The sequence below is a fragment of the Mus musculus genome, chromosome 1 (genome assembly GCF_000001635.26).
Source record: "Mus musculus strain C57BL/6J chromosome 1, GRCm38.p6 C57BL/6J".
NCBI lineage: Eukaryota > Metazoa > Chordata > Mammalia > Rodentia > Muridae > Mus > Mus musculus.
The window spans coordinates 47,274,022-47,294,996 of record NC_000067.6 but is presented as its reverse complement, the minus strand read 5'-3'; the positions used below and the strand labels follow the sequence as shown (position 1 = coordinate 47,294,996).

General features: G+C 36.1%; 1 long non-coding RNA gene across 1 annotated transcript in view; it reads right to left on the bottom strand.

Moving 5' to 3' along the window:
- Positions 1–6,919: 6,919 nt before the first annotated feature.
- Gm39638 overlaps positions 6,920–20,975 on the bottom strand; it is a 36,215-nt gene continuing 22,159 nt past the window's right edge. The window contains exons 2-4 of the long non-coding RNA XR_865414.3: positions 11,335–11,383; positions 9,571–9,717; positions 6,920–7,091 (exon numbers count right to left, since the gene is read on the bottom strand). This is a non-coding gene — a long non-coding RNA (predicted gene, 39638). The remainder of the gene's footprint in view (positions 7,092–9,570; positions 9,718–11,334; positions 11,384–20,975) is intronic.

The following is a 20,975-nucleotide window of genomic DNA, read 5'->3' as shown; positions in this document are numbered from 1 at the left end:
TACTTATTTTTTATTTCTGAGGTTGCCTATGCTATTCAGGCAAGAAAATATACAGCACTATAATAAAGTCAAAAATTATATTCTATGTTAACAAATTCACTCCTCCAACCAAAAATTCTGTGTAAGGAAGATAAAATAATTCTAATAGGATGGAATTTGATAAAAAGTAAGGCATATGTACATCTTTATCTTTTTAAAAATTAACCTTCTTCATGTTTGTTCAAGGGTGACCAAAGTAAACAATAATTCTCCCATTTTTTACTCTTAAATATGCATACTGTCAATTTGTCTACTGAAAAAGACTTTTAAGAAACAAGTTAAATTATCAAACCAAGGAGTACCACTAATGCTTTAAAATCTTTAACATATCACAGACCACAGAAAAATGGTCTGCAATATATTAAGATTTGAATGAATATATCTTTTCTCATGCCCCAATTCAATTCTGAGCTGATTTCTCTAGTGTTCAGTACACCCCACTGATTTTGAAGAATACTTCTTAAGGTTCTTCTAGTTGTGTTCCAAGAATCTGTTAAATGTCAAGGAGATAAATTCAATTTCAAGAATGTGATTCAAATAATTTTGATTCCATCCTTTTTAGAAAATAATATTTGATGTATTTAGAGAAATGAGACATTTGAGAACATCAAAATACTACTTTAAAATGTTTTTCCTTTCATTATTCATCTGTCTTCTAAATATTTTGCACAATGTATACCTCAATAGGTACATACTCATAAAATTTCTATCCTACTACTAGGTTTTCGTCACATCTAGTGAGTAGGTTAGATAGATAGCTTCAACGGACCTAAACACACAAAAGGTTAAAAGTCTAAGCAAAACTATCCAAAGTTTGAAGGTAAATGCAGTTCATTTTTCCAAGAGATAACCTGTTTTTTCACAACTAATCTTTCTGAACAGAGATCAGCCTACATGCCTCTGTCCAATATGAAGGTTCTATATAGAACATCATTATATGAGATTATTTTTAATAATCGTTGTATTTCATACTTCCTTGTTGATCACTCAAGATGGTATTTATCAACAAACTTCTTTGGACTCCTTTAGAAATAGCCCTTAGGGAGAGGTATAATTTGTCTTAGCATGCTTTGTATAAGGCTGTCACTGAAATATCACCAGCAATAGAGGAAAGTGTGGAGGAAGAGCTACCTAGTGTTTCTATGAAGACCCTATCTTCTGAAATCTGGTAGTAGTCAACTGGACTGGTGAAGAAACTTGAGCATTATGCTGAAAGGTGTGGATGGCAGACAAACAAAGAAACCACACAAGCTAAACTTACTGATAATTCACTGAATACCCCTGTAAGCATTATGACATGTTAATGTCACTATACCTCCACATTCTGGCTCAGTAAAGGGACTTGAAAATTGCAACAGTGGAGTTTGCAAACATCTGGCAGAGAACAAAAGTAAATGTAATACACAGGACAAAGGAAGAGGATCAATAGTTTCAAGGCATTCAATAAACCAATGCTTAAGCCTATCTATTTCCTTGAAGCTTTGAAAAATACTCATAGGAGATGAGAACTGAGGATATAAACCAAAATATCACCTGTATGAGTTGTCAGTATGTGTTTATAATATAGGCACTCTAAATACATATAAACTCCCACAATGTAATGGAAGGAGAATCCAACTCCTTTAAGTTGTCCTTTGACCTCCATATATGTATACATACATATACAAATAAATACATGGAAGAAGAAAACTTTAATGGAGTTTATCAATGCAAGGCATAGCTGAAATATAAAGGCATTATATATATATATATATATTGTGTTTAACACAATATATAATAATTTAGACTAGGCCACATTCTTATCTTAAAATTATTATGTGCAATTAGTGGTTGTGATGTTGTATAACTTTCCGTGAACATATAACAGGAAATATCTACCAACTCCAGATAAAGCAAAGTTCAATTTAGCCAACCAGTGAATTCACTGATGTTACTTGGAGGAAAACAAGTGAAAAACTACAAATAGGAACTTCTATGACCTTCAAGCAGCTGTGTCATTGTAAAACCTAACTGAGGTATCAACTAGTAGAACTACTCTTCTCTCTCAGTCCTTATTGCTTATTCAACCTTAAGGAGAGAGGGGGGCTTTTTTACTCTAGTAATCTTCATGGACTTCCTAAGACTTATGAGTTGTTAACTCCTTAAATCTTAATAAAATGCAAAGAATCGGGGTCTTTGAGAATAATGTTGGCTTTCTTTCTCACGCTCAGATGAGCTTTAACTCCGATGTGATCTTACAGCAATCTCTCATCCACGTAAATCTTCCATGGAGTCATTGCCTCTGAGTTTTTATTCTGTGCATTTCAACAAGATTTACATAACACAAAAGAAGGAGCTTTAGAAAGCAGTTTTATTATATAAGAAGGTAGAATCCCCATAACTCAGGAGTGGGTCCTAAGAAATAGGTTTTCCAAAAGCTGCTACTCTGCAGGAGTTTCATAGGAGTGATGAAAGAAACCTGATTAAGCCATGGGGAGGAGGCTAAAATTTTCCAGTTGAGCCACCCAAGACACATCTAGTATGTTCTTTCAGTGTCTGTAATATCCTTGAATAATAGCATCCAGGCAGAAGTACTCATTTAGAACAGATAAAAAAAAACAACAGCAACTGGAACTTCTTGCCTACATCACTGGCTTCTAACAATGACCAAATCACCAAGGAGACCACAGACATTTCTGGAACTGCTGCTTTTTAGACCATTCTCCTAAAGCTTCCTGAACATCTTCTCTTGTCATCACTAGCAAGACTCCCCGTGGGCTAGAGGGTTTCATGTTAGACTTCTTGTCATAGGCATCTCCCTCCAGGCTGGAAACATCCCAATATGTAAGCTATTGTTATATATCAGCTAGCACCAGCCCAAGGTATTCTCTATCTCAGAATAGTGATGGGGTGATAATGCTATGTCTAGAGGAAAATGCTGTACTGTAATACCCCAAAATTTGACTAACTTGCTTCCTAGCCAAAAGATCTATACCATAATACCCTAGTGAGGAAGTAAAAGCTGAGAAATGTATTTGCTGGAGTTAGTGAATTGTAGCTATTCAGATGAACTACACATCACAATCTTTCTGGCACTACTCTCAACTAGAAGGAGATGTTAGACCTAATGTATTCATAAATGTTCTAGAAAACCTTGCTTTTTCTATTCCAAAAATACTGCCTATAAGTCTATAAGACTACTTTTCCCCAGAGCCAGAGATAAGAGAAAATAGTGAAAAACAAGTTGATACCATAACTTTTGTAACCTAACTCAACCACCTCCCCTTTAAAATAGTTGTTAAGAGTGCTTGTTTTGATTAAATCATCTGTATTGTACTAGGTATGTTTAAAGACTGTCTGTCTAATCCTTTCACTCTCACAGTTCATAAGCAGGAGAAATATAAAAACAAAGGGAATGTTTTGTAGGATGATCTATGTGGAACAAAGGCAAGGCTATTTCACCTCCCCTGATTTCTGTCCAAGGTCCCTATGCCCCAGGCAGGTGTCTAGTTCAACCGAAACTTTGTTCACTTAATCTGGATAGTGTAAATATTTAATGCTGAAGGCTCATCTAGCTCTATTTCTGTCTCTGTAATCACTGAGGGTTAAAGTTCTGTAGTGTGAACATCTTTGATTACTTTGAACCCACCAAACCAGCAGCTTCTTGGTCCCTCAAGTTTCCCGTGGCAAAACCTGAGAAAATTATATCTCATGCCTCACAACATATGTTCTGTCCCTTCTGTCCTGGGGATCCTTTTCATCACTGGGGCCAAGTGGGAATCCGCAAACAGGTAAAGATTCATCACCTGGCTTACTGAAGATATAGGCTATAGGAAAGTGAAATGCTCTGAGATCAGGCCTGCATGTTGTCATCTTCTACTGTGCTGCTACTATGGCAGCATCTAGACATCAAATCCTTCTCTCGCTTTGGAGGTGAGTAGAGAACAAAACAAAGACTGACCATTTAAAAGCATGCTTGGTGCATAGTTCATTGGCAGAAGATCTAGAAAATTAGTCTTCCCTCCCTCTCTCCAAAATAGTCAACTTCATGACAAAGTTCCATGGTGCCATTGGGAGGGAGACAGTAGACAAAACTGAGAAGCAATCATAATGTCAGACGGACAAGAAGCCAGCCTGGCCCATCAGAACTTCCCCAGCATGCTCTTCCTTTTACCTAACTTGTCTCCCTTTCCCCTTCACTCTACTTCCCTAGCACTGAACCTCTGGGGTGCCTAGGCACCTGGATATGTGCAGTATTCCACAACTCCTTCAAGTTTTCCCTTGAGAAATTGGAGAACCTTGTCACAACCCTAGACTTCTCTCAAATAATAGTTACCTAACACCAGCACACGAGGGAGATTTTAGGGAGCATCTAAGGCGTTGCATCAGGGCATAAAAGAATTGTTTTCTTACGTGGAAAATGTTAGAAATCAACTAAGTATAAAATTAATACTAGGACTTTATTGGAGCCCATGTGACACTACCAATTTGCTTCGTTCTCTGATGCAGTCCTTTGACAAAGTATCTATCTTGGTATGTGAGATGAGATTAACCTTGAAGTGGCTTGGAATGACCAGGTGTTCTGTTCTGCTCACAGTCTTTTAGATACTGTAGTAACAAAGTACCTTGTTGATCACTAGAGTCTACTAGTCAGACTCTCAGGGATGAAATCAAGCTTTGATATGAAGAAGCCATTTACCATTGATCATTTACTCTTCCTGTGCCTCTCCCCACTTCAATAAAGTTGTCCCCATGGCAGAAGACATGCATACATATTTCTGTGCCAATTGAATTAGTGCATGCAAGAAAAACAACTTTTTAATCTCTGTGAAATAAGCAATAATCAACACTATTAATATTACTTGTGTAATAAACATTGACGATATAATTCCTATCACTTCTACAAAAAGATATAATTTTCACTGTTGTTTACATACTGTAGGTTAATGTATATACCACTGATAATTTTTTAAAACTTTATATATTTTTATAAATATAAAATAAAAATATAATTTTATATGTACCACTGTTCATGTATTTAAAATCAGGCCTTTCAGCTCCCCTATACTTTCCCAGCATGGAGAGGTTTGTTAAGCACACTGGTATTGTGTTGTAATCCTGACTTTCTTATAGACTTAGACCCCTGGCTTTTCTTTTCATAACCTCCATTCTACTTCTCCTAAAGACATTAAGAAAAAGGGGATATCTGGTTTCTATATGAGGCTTAGACTTTGGAGACTTTAGTTGTGGTAGGAGTATATAATATATTATAAGGTCCAGTGTCTGTAACACCCAAGGAGGCTTGGAGAAATCATTTTTAATAGATCTCATAAGGATCAACATCAGAAGAGACTATCACTATTTTATTGGACAGACAAAAAGACTTTCCTACTTGTCACAAGAACCCTGAAACAGCAACCAGCTGATTAAAACCATGGATCACTGTAAACTCCACTGAGCAGAATTTAAAACAAAATATTCAATGGCGTAATGAAAGCTGTATTTGGGATTATGGCTGTGAAGGCGTTATCCTGCAGAAAAGGACCATCACACCACTAATCCTGGGAAATTCCCTAATGCAATGAAGAGAGAAAATGAACTCACTGCCTGTTAGTGAAGTGACCCAAGTTACAGCAAGCAGCATAACAAGAAAAGCTGAAATTCAAATGTATTCAAGATAAATTGATTTTTTTCAAGTCAAGAAATCCTCATATAAACACTGTCAATGATGTGATATTCCCCATGACATCATCCATTCTGCCATTTACCCTATCTGCCCAACCATGTTCCCAGGAGAAGAGTTTGGTATGCACCAACTCCTGACTCCATGGACCTTAACTGGTGGCAGTAAGAGTTCACTAAGTTCTCATGTACACTAAACTACTTTATGAGGCTGAAATTAATAAAGTCACAGGGAGAGTGCATTCCCAGTATTCAAGAAGAGTTTGTTAATTGCACTGAGTATACATTGGTTGGCTTGGTCTAAAAACCTTGTGTAAAATTATATGAAGAAGACAATATCCAGTTGCTGTATGGGCTATTATCATTAAGAACTCCCCTCTCTCTTTGTGTCAGAAGCTAATCTGGGCTCACATGTAATTGTGTCAGCTGGAATCCTGCTGTCCTTGTTATCTTATAAGCGAGGGATAGAATTCTACATTTTGTGCATTTATGAGTTACTATTTTTAGAAGCTCATAAAAGTTCAAATTGAACAATAACTATCCAATTTTGCACCTTCGTGAGTACTGATTATTATCAGAGCTGGCAGTAACATTCTTGCTGAGGGCAATGTTAGGCATCATGTTCTAAGCTAACTTTCTGGCATAGTATCACATGTAATATTGTAAAACAGCTTGCTCTAGTCAGCTTCAACTGTAGCTACTGTGACAACACTTTGCAGATGATGAGACTTAATTGCATGTAAATGTCATTTTTCAAAGATTCCCAGAAACAGAGGATAAAATTTGGATTCAAAGGAAAAGCCTCATATTAACAAGGTCACTGGAAATCAACTTTGAATGAAGGGAATAGATGAACTCTGAGGGATCCTGTGTTTGATTGTGAAGAAATCATAGATATAATCACAATTTCTTAGAGAACAAAGCAGAGAATCTTGTGAACCAGTAATGCTGATTTTCCAAAAAAGCAAATTTAGTTTTGAAACACAGATTATATGTTACCAAAATAATAAAGGTCTGATTATATTATATAGACACTACATAAAACCTTTTAAAAGTATGTAGAAATTGTGTAGCATGGTAACTCACCAAAAGGAGAGACTATATGAGGAAACAGTCATCTGTTTTGTTTTGTTTTGTTGTGTTTTGTTTGTTTTGTTTGTGATTCAGCTTCAAACAGGCAAGGTATAAACATGGTTATACTGCTGTGATACTTCCCCTACACACACACAGATGCCTTAGACTCCATCCACCGGGCCTTATGAAGCACCGTGTAACTAACCTCTGATAATGAGATTGATCAATCCATGTTGCAAATACATCAAATCTTCCGCACAATAGACCAGGACAGATAATCTTCTATCTGTTTGGGATCCTTCCATCCTAATAGATACCTATGATTGAAATTTTTTTATGGATTAGTTGCAGTCTTCTTTTTTTTCCATAAAGAAGTCAGTATAACAAAGGCACCTTAAACTCTATCAACAAAATTGTCATTAGCTTTTTTTAAAAAAGCCAATAAAATGCTATTTTTCAGAATTTGTCCAAGTAACACATCAACAATATCTCCAACTTTCAGACAGTACAAGTTCTCAAGTTTTTCTGATAACTAATTATCAAAACTCTCACTCCCAACACGAAACCTTACAATGCTCAAGTAAGTAAATAAACCTGGGCGTGGGGGTGGGAAGTTTTATGTACATGAGGTTTCTCTCTGCTGTTGAATGAAACTATGCACCTGCAGGTGCTACAAGTGAGAGAGAATAAGTGTTGCTATCTGTTCCGGTATTTTACTACAAATGGGGTGGTAATCTCAGGACTCAAAAAATATGGTTTCACTGCTTCATCCTTACTTTGTTCTCTAACTCACATTAGTCCTGTGCTAACAAACAAACAAGCAAAGGAGATGGAAACCCATGTGAGCTCATGTGAGTGGAGCCTGATGGCACACATCTGTAATCTCAGCTCTTGCCAGGGGATTCAGGCAGTGAGCTGGAAACCACTTTTACTGGCATTTTATAGGAGACTACCTGGGGTTTAAGGACTAGGAATATAGGAATTTGGAATAGACAAGCAAATGGCTACTATGACCTACAAAACTGGAGTCTCCCCAAAGCCCTTCAGAGAAAAATATGTAGATATACAAGCATGGTTTACAATAGCAGTGCTTCTAGTACTTGTTTTTAAAAGTATTATTCACAAGTCTTGGAAATGTCCTTGCAGTTAAGACTGTATATTGTGGCTATAGAGAACCAGATTTTGCATTCCAGTACCTTCAAAAAGTGTCTCACGGTGCCAAGGGAGCAAAGCTCTCAGCTTGCCTTCTTGGGCACTTGCATCAACGTGCATATATCAACGTAGTAGCATATATAAGCATAATTTAAATGGCATAAATAAATACTTAAAATTGTTGTATGACAGAATCTCACTGTTATCCTATATTGGCTTGATGTACATGTTAATGTCTAGGCTGCTTCTTATTCTTGGTGATTTTTTCTGCCTCATACTCTTCAGTGTTGGCATTAACAGTTATAAGCCCTGTGACCAGCTCAGCTTCTGTGAATTAAATTTTTAGTTTGTGTACAAAATAGTGGACTTCATTATAACATGTTAATCCACACATGTCATTTTATTGAGTTAATTTTAACCCCCACTAGCTTTCCTTACTGTTATACTCATCCCTCTCTGGTCCCCTTCCTCTCCTCAATATTTCTGCTACTTTTATACTCTGTGTGTGTGTGTGTGTGTGTGTGTGTGTGTACATAGATAGATATAGATAGTCACATAGACACATAGATGATAGACAGATAGATAAATGATAGATAGGTAGATAGATGATAGATAGATGGTATACATAAATACTTAGAAATATGATAGATTTGACATGACAGAGAACTTAACAACATCTTACTTATTTATTCCTCTTTTTCCTTGCTTCCCTGAGACCTTGACACTATTCTTATAGAATTTACATTCTGGCTGTGGAAAATTAAATACAAAAAAATAATTAATAACTCAACAGAGAATAGCCAAAGATACAATAGAAAAGAAATCTACCCAAGCAGCTATGTCCCCAATTTTATGGGTTTCAAGATTTTGACTATGGGGTGTTTTGCAAACTCAATGTTCACCCCTGGGATGACCCTTGATGTTTGCCAGAAGAGTGACACCCGCTGAACAATGCCAAAATTATTCAATGACAATAAATTGTCACAACGAAGCATGCCAAGTTAATCATGAAGAAACAAACTGTGTTGGGGTGATTTAGAGTTTACAGCTGGGCAGAGAATCCAAAAGCTTATAGGGGTTATCAGATGTAGACTCCAGCCTTCAGAGCCTCTTCAGTACCAACCAGTTGGCTAACCAATTATTACAGCATCTGTTGGAAAGAGCATAGTCCTTGGGATTACAGAGATGCCAGGAGAGGGATTTGTTCTGCCAGGAATCGCTCAGCCCCACCACTGTTCTTCTGTTGCCAGTCCATTTTTAACATAGTTTAAATTTTAAGTAATAACAGCACTTTTCACAGTTTCTATAAGGATGTACTTTTGTGTATGTGAATAGCAGCTAAGATATGGAAGCATATGATAACTTTAGAATTGTTATGACTGTTTTTATCTTTCTAACTCTAAATAGCATACTGTTACATGTCAAATATGATCCTTTCTCATTGCACAGTATCACTGATTTATACACAAATTCCTAGTCCCTAAAATCCAGCTCAGCTCACCCTTAGTGCATCAACCCGGTCAATTCCAAAGTTTATTTATATGCTTATTATGCATATGAGTATAAATTAAGTAAAACAAAGTCTTGAAATTAAAAACCGAAATACGAAATTTACAAATTCATTACTTTTTGTGTTCAAAATACCTTGTTATGTCTTTGTTGTTGTCTTTCATCCAACAAGTTCTTCATAGTGTGTGTCCTTGGGGACATATTCCTGGGAGTGATTCATAAGAAAAAAAAACTATTTTGCAAGAGTTGCATTCTGTGAATGTTGAAAGATGAGGCGGGTGCCTGGATGCATTAAAAGGAAGCAAAATTATGTTCCGATTATATGAGAAAACATTGCCGTTTTTATTTTCCTGTAGTATAAATCAGGGTATGGATTAATTCATTCATATAATTCTATTTGCAGCTCTTTTACCTTTATTCATGGCTATAACTTATTTTATGGGAACAAGCACATTGCAAGTCAGTATAAAACGTCTTTTGAACACGGGTAGAAGGTCATAGATGATATATGGCCCTGTGGACACTGAGAACACTCAGAATTCTGCCACGATTTAAAAAATAAAAAAAAAAAAAAAAAACAGATGCCTCAACACTTTTACATTATAAACACCAGGAAGAATTTTAGACAATGGACTCTTGATTGCCAAGCTGCTGAAGCCTGTTATTTCGTCTCTGCAGCATAATTGGTCTGCTGGCATTACATCCACATTACTTGGAGATGAAAATAAAATTATAAAGGGCCATGGAAAGCCTGCAATGGCCACCTTTAAGTTTACTATTCTCCTTAACTGTGTAGAGTCTATAAAGTATGCATTAATTCAAATTTAATAGCTTTTATCAATCCATCTTTCTTCTCCCAAGGTAGCCAATGCTTAATTGAAGGGATTTCCATGATGCAGCTTGAAAATTTGCATTCTTCCTTTTTCGGTTGTTTGTTTCTTAAACAACATTTATTAGATAAATCAGGAAAAACAGTAAGCTGTTTTTCCCATGTTTTGATAAGCCAGTTCTTTCATTCTGAAGCGATCAGGCTCTCAGTGACAAAATATTACTATTATAATGCTTCTTAAAGATTAATCTTATGAAAATTTTTTATTTCTGAAACAATTTGTTCTATTTCTCATCGGTTTTCAAGACATGGAATTTTTATTTAATTCAAAGAAAAGTGGTTTAATTTTAAGACTCTACATCTAGATTTTTTTTAACAAAAAAAAAAAAAATCTTAGAAACATTGACAAGGATAGTAATTACCACATTTACCAAACTTGCTGCTTTCTACCTCCTGTCAAGCTACTAAAGTTTGCAACAGCAATTACAAAGTGACAAACGTGAAATAAAACAAGTTGGTAGCCTGCAGGTACTGCCTGTAACCTTCTAGAAGTTGGAAGCAATTTAAATGTTCTCCAAATGACTATATATTAAATAAACTATGCTGTAGAAAGAAAGAAACATAATGAAGTAATTAAAATCACAGCCTAGTGAAATTTTAATAATAAGATCTAGTGTTTTTAGCATGCCAATCCAAAACTATAGAGCACAGAGAAGTATAACAGCACAACTATTTTAATTTGATAAAAGTATAACTTTATCAATAAATACCTAGAAAGAGAATTATATTTTGTTGGATAGAATTCTAGGTAATTTGTTTTTATCTTTATAACTATTTCTTCAAAATGTTCACTAAACTTACATATGTAAATCAGAAGCAATACTTTTAACTTAGTGAGTCAAAAATTCTGAGATATCTATTGATAGGTGTTGCTATCACGGATTAGTCTCTTTTAACTAATGAAGGCCACGATACGTTTTAATTATAAATTAGACATTAACATAAAATTACATGTGACAAAAGAAATAAATATATTTAAAGAACTAAATAAATACGTGTGAAATACATACCTGAGAAGGAGAAAGAAATTGGAGACTGCAGTGGCAATTGATGAGTCATCTAAGAGAAAAAAAGCCAGTCACAGAAAACTCTAGAAACACTGACTATGATCAAAAAAAAAAAAAAAAAAAAAAAAAAAACCTGATTCTCTATCATGTAAATGTGGGAACACACATCTGAGGTTGATCTGCTTGTCTTTCAGGTACAGAAGAAACCATGATGGATCCATGATGTTTTCTTTGATAGTACAAAAATAAAGTAACTTCTTTTTTTTTAAATAATTTTTATTAGGTATTTTCCTCATTTACATTTCCAATGCTATCCCCCCCAAAAATAAAGTAACTTCTATGTCAACAAATAGTTTTGGGTTACTGAACTATTAAGCAGAAATATCAATATTTTCATTTTAAACGAAGGAGTAAATAAAACCTAAGATACCTATACTCTATAGCTGTTAAATTGTTATTCTTGTCCAATGACTTGCTGAAGAGTGGTATTTTTAGAAGACAGTTCTAACATTCCTAGAGACCAAATGAGAATGGTTCTAGGCCAGAAATACCTTCAAATAGAGTTTCCTCAAGGAAATGCAAAGGCAGACAATGGACAGTCATATGTGATGAGACTAAAGAAGTATTCCAAGGAGAAATTGGCAGTCTTGTGGCATTTGAAGGGAGTCCTTCATCCCTAAGGTATGAAGGTATGACTAGGTAGCTGAGCAGCCTGGAGCAAGGGCTATGGTGTACCATGAGCTCCCATGTTCCATTTGCATGACCACATGCTCCTGTTCATGTTACACTGTGGAAAGCTGAGATAAAAGACTATGCAAGTGTAGGGATCCAGACACTGAAATTACACAATTATGAGAGTAGTGTTCACAAATGAACTGAAAGCACAAAACGGAGAGTGTTGGGTTCAAGAAGGTACATGATGAAGGATGTATGAATGACAGCATGTGAAGAGGAACACTGATAAAGGAGAATGTATGAAGAAGGGTATAATGGATATCATATGAGGAAAGACACAAATTAATCAAGGAAGTTCATTGAAGGAGGAAATATAAAGAAGGGTGATGAGCAAGAGGGTTAAAGGTGTGACTGAAGATCAAGTGAGCTAAGCATGTGCCACTTACATTAAAACAAGCAATCAAACAAGCAGTTTGTGACCCTAAACATAGACTTTGATTGAAATATGATTTGCAGGTCAGGGTAAATTACTCTGCTCAACTCTGCAGGCCTTGGTTTTAGACAGAGGCTGATATATTTCGATAAAAACACAAACACTGGGAAGTGGTCTGTAGACTACTATGGTGCATGAAGATTTGAAGATGCCTGACATAACGTAAGGAAACTATGCTTAGGGTATCTTAATAACAGAGTAAAGCTGGAGGTATTAAAGATGATTCTAGATAGTTTTTAATATATTACTAATTAAACAGAGACTATATGTATTTTGAATAAGGTCTGCAATCAAAAGCAAATGACTGAGATTTTTGTTTTGTTCTTATTCTTTGGGGTTTTTTACATCAGAGTTTCTCTGTGTAGACCTGGCTGTCCTAGAACTTACTATGTAGACGAAGCTGGCCTCAAACTCAGAGAATTCTGCTTGCCTCTGACTTCAGAGTGCTGAAATTAGAAGGCTGTGCATCCCTGGTATGGTGGCACACACCTTTAATCCCAGAACTCAGGAGGCAGAGGGTAGAAGTGGATAGCATCCCTGTGAGTTTGAGATTAGCCTGGTCTACAAAGTGACCATTTTCTAGATAATCAGGGCAACATAATGAGACTCAGTCAAGAAAAAAAGAAAGGAAGGAAGGAAGAAAGGAAGGAAGGAAGGAAGGAAGGAAGGAAGGAAGAGAGAGAGAAAGAAAGAAAAAGAAAAAGAAAAAGAAAAAGAAAAAGAAAAAGAAAAAGAAAGAAAAAGAAAAAGAAAAAGAAAAAGAAAAAGAAAAAGAAAAAGAAAAAAAGAAGAAAAGAGGGCTGGAGAGATGACTCAGCCGTTAAAGGCTAGGCTCACAACCAAAAATACCAGGACCAAGAAGTGGGAGTGGGAGGGTAGGGGAGCAGGGCTGGACGGGGGCACTATCAGGGACTTTCAGGATAGCATTTGAAACGTAAATGAAGAAAATATCTAATAAAAATTGAAAAGAAGAAAAGAATAGAAGAGAAAAGAAGTAAACAAATATCAGTATCACAATGGACAATGTTTTCAAGTACTACAAGTGAAAGAGTTGCTACTAATTATTTTTCCAACAATAACTTTCTTTGAAAGCTAGTGAATAATTTATTCCTAGAAACTCACATGAAAACTGCAAATTTATCTATCAACAATGATACAAAAATGATACATCATACATGAGGACAAGATAATAAGGCATGAAAATCTCTAACATGCTTTGAGAATAAAATGTGCCAGCGAAGAAAGACAAATACAAGATCCAGTGAAGACTAAATTGATGTTGGTATGTAAGGGACCAGATGTAGCTGCAGAAGAGAGAAAGCGGATTGATTACATGGCACTGTGTGCCACACATCATAGCCCTATGAGAAGACCTCCAACTTGTGACTTCCCTGAACTCAGCACTTATCCTTGTTTACCCCCTACTCAGATATTGGGAGAGAACTACCTGAAGGAAGCTAACTTCCTTTCAGGTACTATTAGAATCACTAAGGGCAAAAGACTGTAAAGTCATGTGCAACCAGCTCTTCAAAGTCAGATTTTCTCAGTCTAAGACAAGGAAAAGCCCAATGAATCACAAGAAATCTGGGAGATTATTATTGAGAATTATGGTGGATATTATTAAGCAGTGCCCTTTATGACTGTCAGAATAAATGTATATTGTAAATTTATTCCCTAATATAAAAACAACTAGAGAGAACTAAAGCTTTTATTGATGTCTCACTTAGAGAGAGTTTAAGGATAAATAATGATAAGAGGAAGTCTAAAGACAATAAAACAAACTGAAAAGCAGTTTAAGACTTTCCAACCATGAACTGTAAGCCTGAATGTTCAACTTTTATTCACTCCTTTGCAGGTTATATGACTAACATTATATAGAGCTGTAAACTTGGTTCTATCATTAAAATAAAATAGGTTTCTTTACATTCATTTCCTGGCTTTAAAATACAGGATTTAAGCAGTATAGTTGTTGCATCTCACTTAAATTGCAAAACCCAACAATTAATAGTATATATTTTGTGCTAGCCACAGGAATGGACAATTTCAAGAAATCTTGCTCAAATAACTCTCAAGACACGTTTCCATCCTCACTAGCAAGCCAGCATTGATGTTGACGTAACAAAGAGTGTTATTTTCCACAAGAGCATGTTGATGAACCTAGGATTATTTGCAGCTCTCCTACTACACTGCAGAAGTCAGGTGACTGACGTCCTGTCAGAAAATAGAAACCAATTTGTGTAGTTTCCTGACTACTTTCTGAATAGCCCAAAGCGCTGCCAGCTTGCAGTGATCAAGGAGTGGAAGCCATGGCTAGGGAGTTAACCTATTGGTTCAGTGGTAGTCCGATATGGAAAGGCACCTCCCCCCTTCCCCAAACAGGATTATTATTACTGTTCATATTATAGCATTATCACCTTTATGGCCTATAATCAAGATCTGCTCCTTGCAACTGTGCTCCTTAGGACAACTAGAGCATGCTTAGGATACACAAGTGGGATGTATGTTTCTGTGGTAGCTGAAAAAATTTCACAGTGAGAACTCACAAAGAAGATTTTTGGCTCAAGGCCATATTTGATTGTGAATAGACAGAATGAAAGATATGAATGAGCAGCCAGTGTTCCCATGGTACATGGACCTCAAAATTAATCTTAAGATGCAGTTAAAATTGATAAAAAATATTCTCGATCCTCTTCAGAGTGTATCTGAACAATAGTACTTCCTATATCTCTGATAAATTCAATTAACAGGGGAAAAATATCCCTTTCTTTATAGAACCTGAGAATTTTAATTGGAGCCTTGCACACACTAGGAAAACATGTTACTGAGCTCTATTCCCAGCCCAGCAATATCTTTATCACCTTTACGTATCTCAAAGAATGATGTGTTTGCATTATTTTGTGTAATTTGAGCGTGGAAGGAAAAATGACAATTTTGATTAATTGACATGCTACAAATAATATGGGAAAAACACTGTAGATTCAATAGTCGCCAAACTCTGCTTCCCTGAGAAGCACCATCTCCACATGTAACCACGGATGTTTATTATATAAATGTCAGGTAGTACTTATGAACATAGTGCGTTCTTTATAAATGAACGCTTTCAGTAAGGGATCCCTCAATACCTTTAGTTTTTAGCCATTTTGAATCTATAGTGCTTGGCATCCGTATTCCTAAATCCTAGTTCCCTATAATAAAGACCTCTCTCTGACTGTGATTGAATCTGGGAACTGTACCTCTATTGGAGTAAACAAGCAAAGACAACAGGGACAGAAATCTGTATAATGTTTAAACAATCACAAGATTTGTTCCTCACAACAGTAGTTCTCAGGCTGTCATAAGAATTACTCAACTTCTTAAAAGAAAAATAGTGACCATTCTATGCAAACTGGGGAATCAGCATATTAGCCAAAATCAAACACACACTACACTTGGAAAAATAAGCTATCGCAAAACTGGCACCAAAAACTTCCTCCATCAAGATGGGAAGGATGGTATCTCAGTGCCAGCATAGTGCCACAAAAGTTCCACATTGCACAGATTTTCATAATTGAGTGGTCTGGGTGGAGACCTGATAGAACCACTCTAAATGTCATTGATGCCACCGCTGATAAAGCTGAACTGTACTCACTAATATGCTACGCTCTGGGAGGTTCTTTATGCTGGAGGCTGGGACTGCTGCCCAGACACTGTGATTGTAATGAAGATAGGCATGGGACTTTAATTCCACCCTTACCCCAAATGCTGAAAAGCAGTTAGGATTGAATCCTTCTGTAAGAAGTAAGAACATGATAGACTGAGTTGAAATTTTTATTCCCAAGCATCCCAATGACAATATGCAAATATAATTTCTTTCTTAATGTTCTATTAAAATGATTGATGTCAAATTAAACCTCTGAAATAGTGGCTGCTCATGTGAAAGAGTGACAGTTGGCCAGCATGCCATTGTTATCGGTGTTAACAGTTTGCAATCTGACTGACTTAACCACCCATTGTATTTAGCATGTGTGCATCTATACATCCTAATTTGCACTTCCTAAAAGAGTATTCCTTAATGAACAATTGGACTTGTGGCAGCTGTTCCCTGATTACCTTTTCAAAATCTTATTTGCAAACAAGTTTCAGCTATCCAGTACCCAAAAGGTCGTCTAACACCATCTCATTGAATTTTTAAAGATCGAAGTAATAGCTAAAAGGTAAAATCTTCCTTTGGAAGATCTTTATGCATATGCTGTTTGCAGGACCTGCTTTCAAAGCCATATCCTCCAGAATGAAGACAAAAGGAAATAAAAGAGGTAAACCTCATGTGCCAAATGCTGTAGAGAGAAAATGCCATGCTATGCCAACCCAATACATTTCATAATCTGAGTGGCATTCTCAGACCCCCCAGCACCCTGGCAAGCTCCGGAAACCACCCCATCCAGGCGACCAGAATTCCAAAACACCTGCATACTATGTCTAAAATTAGACTATTGAAATTCTCCCTGGATTGTCACTTTCCTTTATTATGAACACATATTTTCTCCTGTCATCAAGGCTACCTTAAATGAGTAAAGAGTGCCCCCAAGTGGCTACATACAATATTCCTAAACCAAGTCCCCTAAATACATGTGTGTATGTATATGTGTATATGTACATATATGTACACATGTATGGATATGTATATATTGTTTTTAAATTGTGTTCAAACTTTTAAGAAAGACTAGGTTATTCACGTCTATTTAGAATGTATTTCAAAAAAACAAGTTATATCTCTGTAAGAACAGAATTTCCAGAAATTGTTGGCTACATGGTGATTTATTAGCATGTACATCTACAGCTTCTAGAACTCTTTCTCATTAAAAAGGTCATCATTTATGCCTAGGTATTTCAAACATACTGAATCAACGTAAGCACAGAAGATCACATAGATTTCACATAATATTCATGCCTACATATGCAGTATATTTATATCAAACTCACCCCTATCCCATCCTGCCCAGTTCTGACAACTGCCACTTTTTCTTACTAACCTCAAACACTCTCTTTTTAATTTTAAAATACACACTGAATACACTTAGAACTCTGTGTGTGTGTGTGTGTGTGTGTGTGTGTGTGTGTGTGTGTGTAGTGTGCAACCATTCTCTGAGTTCATGTAGCCCCTCATAGCCCACATTCTAAAGAGAATGTCTTTTCCTGCAAATGTCATCAACCTTCTTACCCAGCTGGAAACTCTATGAATTGTAATAAAGGAAGGAAGCAAGATTTTTAAAGTACTATGTAATGCCAGCATCATTGACCCACTTCTCCACCTTCCATTTTAAATGGTTATCCAATTTAACGGAAGGATAATTCATAGATATTACCGTAAGTCTATTTAATTATTAGCTTTGTCTTATAATCATTTATTCCCCCATTAAACAAACACATCCTGAGAATTAACATGCCAAGAACAGTATGCGGAAGACCCGAGGACAGTTCCCATCCTAAGGATGTTCAGGACAAGTAGTGCACTGGTCCTGATCATTTTTTCTGGAGACCTTGAGCACCAGCAACTGAGATCATTGTCCTTGCATATCTATAAGCAAGTACTAAAGCTTTTGCAATGTGGGCACTTTTTAATTTCACTCACAGTCACTATGACTTTGACCAGGCTCGATATCTATGAGAATTGTTCACTGTTATTCTGCATATGGCTCCTGATGTGGTGAAATGATTTATCTAAAGATGTCATAGGAAGAAAATGTCAGAATTAAAATTAATATTAAACCCCCTAAATTCCTAAACATAGGTTTTATGAGGAGGTCAGTGTGCCCTGGGATAATTCATTAAAATGAATACAGTACTTCAATAGAAGGTCATCATCCTACAGGTTCAACAATAATTACGCTGATGCTGACACTGCTCAAAATGGTTCTGGAACTCTTGCAAATTCCCCTAATGGGAAATCAGTCTTGCTGCATGTACTATTCAACACAGAACAAACAGCATCTGCCGGTGGCCTCACTACACTAGGCGATGTCAAGGGGTAAAGAGTATTCGTTGGAGAAGGAAGATAGCAAGAGAAGCCATAAGACAGAGGACATAGAGACACAAGCGGTAAAGAGGAAACAGAAAAAGAAGAGATAGAGGTGGAGATGACAGAGAGAAAGGAGATAGAGAAAGAGAAATAATTTAATAAGCACAATGACAAATATGAGTTTTGTATTTTTAAATATGAGTAGGTGGTGGCCTTTTGTAGACACAGCATACATTGTGCTATGCTGTACTAATCTAAGGCATTTAATCTGGGATTTTATATCAATTTAAAAATTGACAAAGTGTGTTTAGTTATATCTGCACTGTCTTTAAAAAAAGTATTTTACATTTTTAAGAACTCTTTTAGCCTTATGCTTTCTTCAGTTTTCTTTGGATTATCACTCTATTGCATACATAAAAAGTAAAATACAAGAAAACAAACTAAATAAGCAATAAGCACACTGCCACAATGCAGCCTAGTGTTTGGTAACTATGCAAGCACAGGATTACTGTATGCAGTCTCATTTATTATTCCAATGTTCCTAAAATTTTATTTTGGTGTCACAAAAGCAAGTATTTCTTGCCCAGCTTCTAGAGTAAGTTCTTCTGTACTGGGACTAAGAGAAACTTTGAGGAAAATGGCCCAGAAGTTTAGCATAGTCACATTGCTTCCGTATTTGGGTGCTGACATTAATCACCACAGCACTTAGGAGCATGCAGAACTAGTGAAACCTGAGATTAAATATTGGTGCTTCTTCTTACAAGGTGTGTGACCTTTAGGAAGATTAATGAACCTTTATGAGCTTCAGAATCCCACATGTAAAACCGAGAATAATAATGGCTACTGCCTAGGTCATTAACATACTATATCTCATACACCCAGTATGTGAGCTTGTCCTTATATACTTTAGCTATAGGTAAGAGCTGAGGATTCTCCAAATAAAATGGTGATGTTATTCTATCAAGCTCACAAACAGCTAGAAACCTTGTTTCCTCCCCTCTCCACCAAGAGATGCCCAGCCTCTCAATCATGAGCCCTCAGATCCCACCTTTTCTAATGTAAAACAGAAATTAAGTGCTCTGGCATGAAGATACTCTCTAGTAGCTACCAAACTACCAAAAATAAATAATTCTGAAAGAGAAATTCAGTTTCTAATTTTATCTCATACTTTCAAATACTCAAACATTAGGGAGATTTCACCAATGATGTTTACTACTAATATATTCAGATTGTTATAAACACAGTATTTCAAAATAAGCAGAACTCAAACACTAGCAAACAACCCTACTAGTCAAAATGATCATAAACTAGGAAGAAAGAAAAAAAAAACACGTGTATACTGCAGACACTGCGAAGTCTAAAGATTTTAGACAATCCAAAGCTTAGTATTGAAGACAGTTCAAGAAACAGAAGCAAGAGAAAAATTAAGAATCATCTGGTTCATATGAGCTGGTATGGCAAGCTTTGGAGCAATAAGAGGTTTAACAGCCCCGTTGCCTTCCAAGAACACCTCTGTAAAAGGCAGAACCATGCTAAGTTCACAGATCCTGCACAGCCTCTGTAATGGAACTTAATAGGACAAAAACAAAACAAAGACACCTTGCATCTTTCAGTTGTCCCTCGGGTTGCTAAGGCCAGATATGCTAGGATGCTCCAAGTCATTAACGTGGGATGATCTGCCATTTCAGCTACCCAATCCTGTAAACATTTACTTGGTACTACTAGTTTGTTTTAATTATATCTTAACAGCAAATAGTCCTGGCAAGTAGTTGGTTTGAAAATAGATTTCTCAACTGGGAACACTTTCTAGTTATTTCTATTTAAAAAGAGGGGCGAAACTTAGTCCTAGGGGCAGGATTGAATTAACTGGACAAATAAACAAATATTTGGAAAGGTGTACAGTATTTATTTCCATTTCACCAGAGGGAGTAGATTTGTCTGTTTCATAATTCATAAGCCACGATTTTAGTTTAGCTTTCCTGCTTGCTAAATATCAAGAATATTCTAAGCCCCAGGCAATACACTTTGGTAAATGATGACTGAATTTCATTCACTGCATTATCGAAAACATTTTGAGTCATAAAACATGTGAATAAGAGTGTTCAAGTTTTCTCTTCTGTAGAGCATTGTAATTGCAATTCCTTTGACGTCAGGGACTATTCAACCTTCACATGTTATGAATGCCTGTATGGAAAATTAATACAATACAAATTTATGCTCATAAAAATAATGTTACTCATGTTTGTTCCAAAGGTGAAATCACATAATTGTTGCTCTATTGTGAAGCCAGATTTAGTAACAAGGTCAAAATTCACATAAAGCAAATTTCCAGTAAACATTCAAATCATAGGACTACATTGCTTTTATCATAGCTACAGCTGTTGTTTAAAATGTGTGACTTCAGATAGATGTTTCCTACCTTAAACTGCAAATAAGTCAGAAACTTCAACCTGACAAGAGCATTGTTCATCAACTAAATTT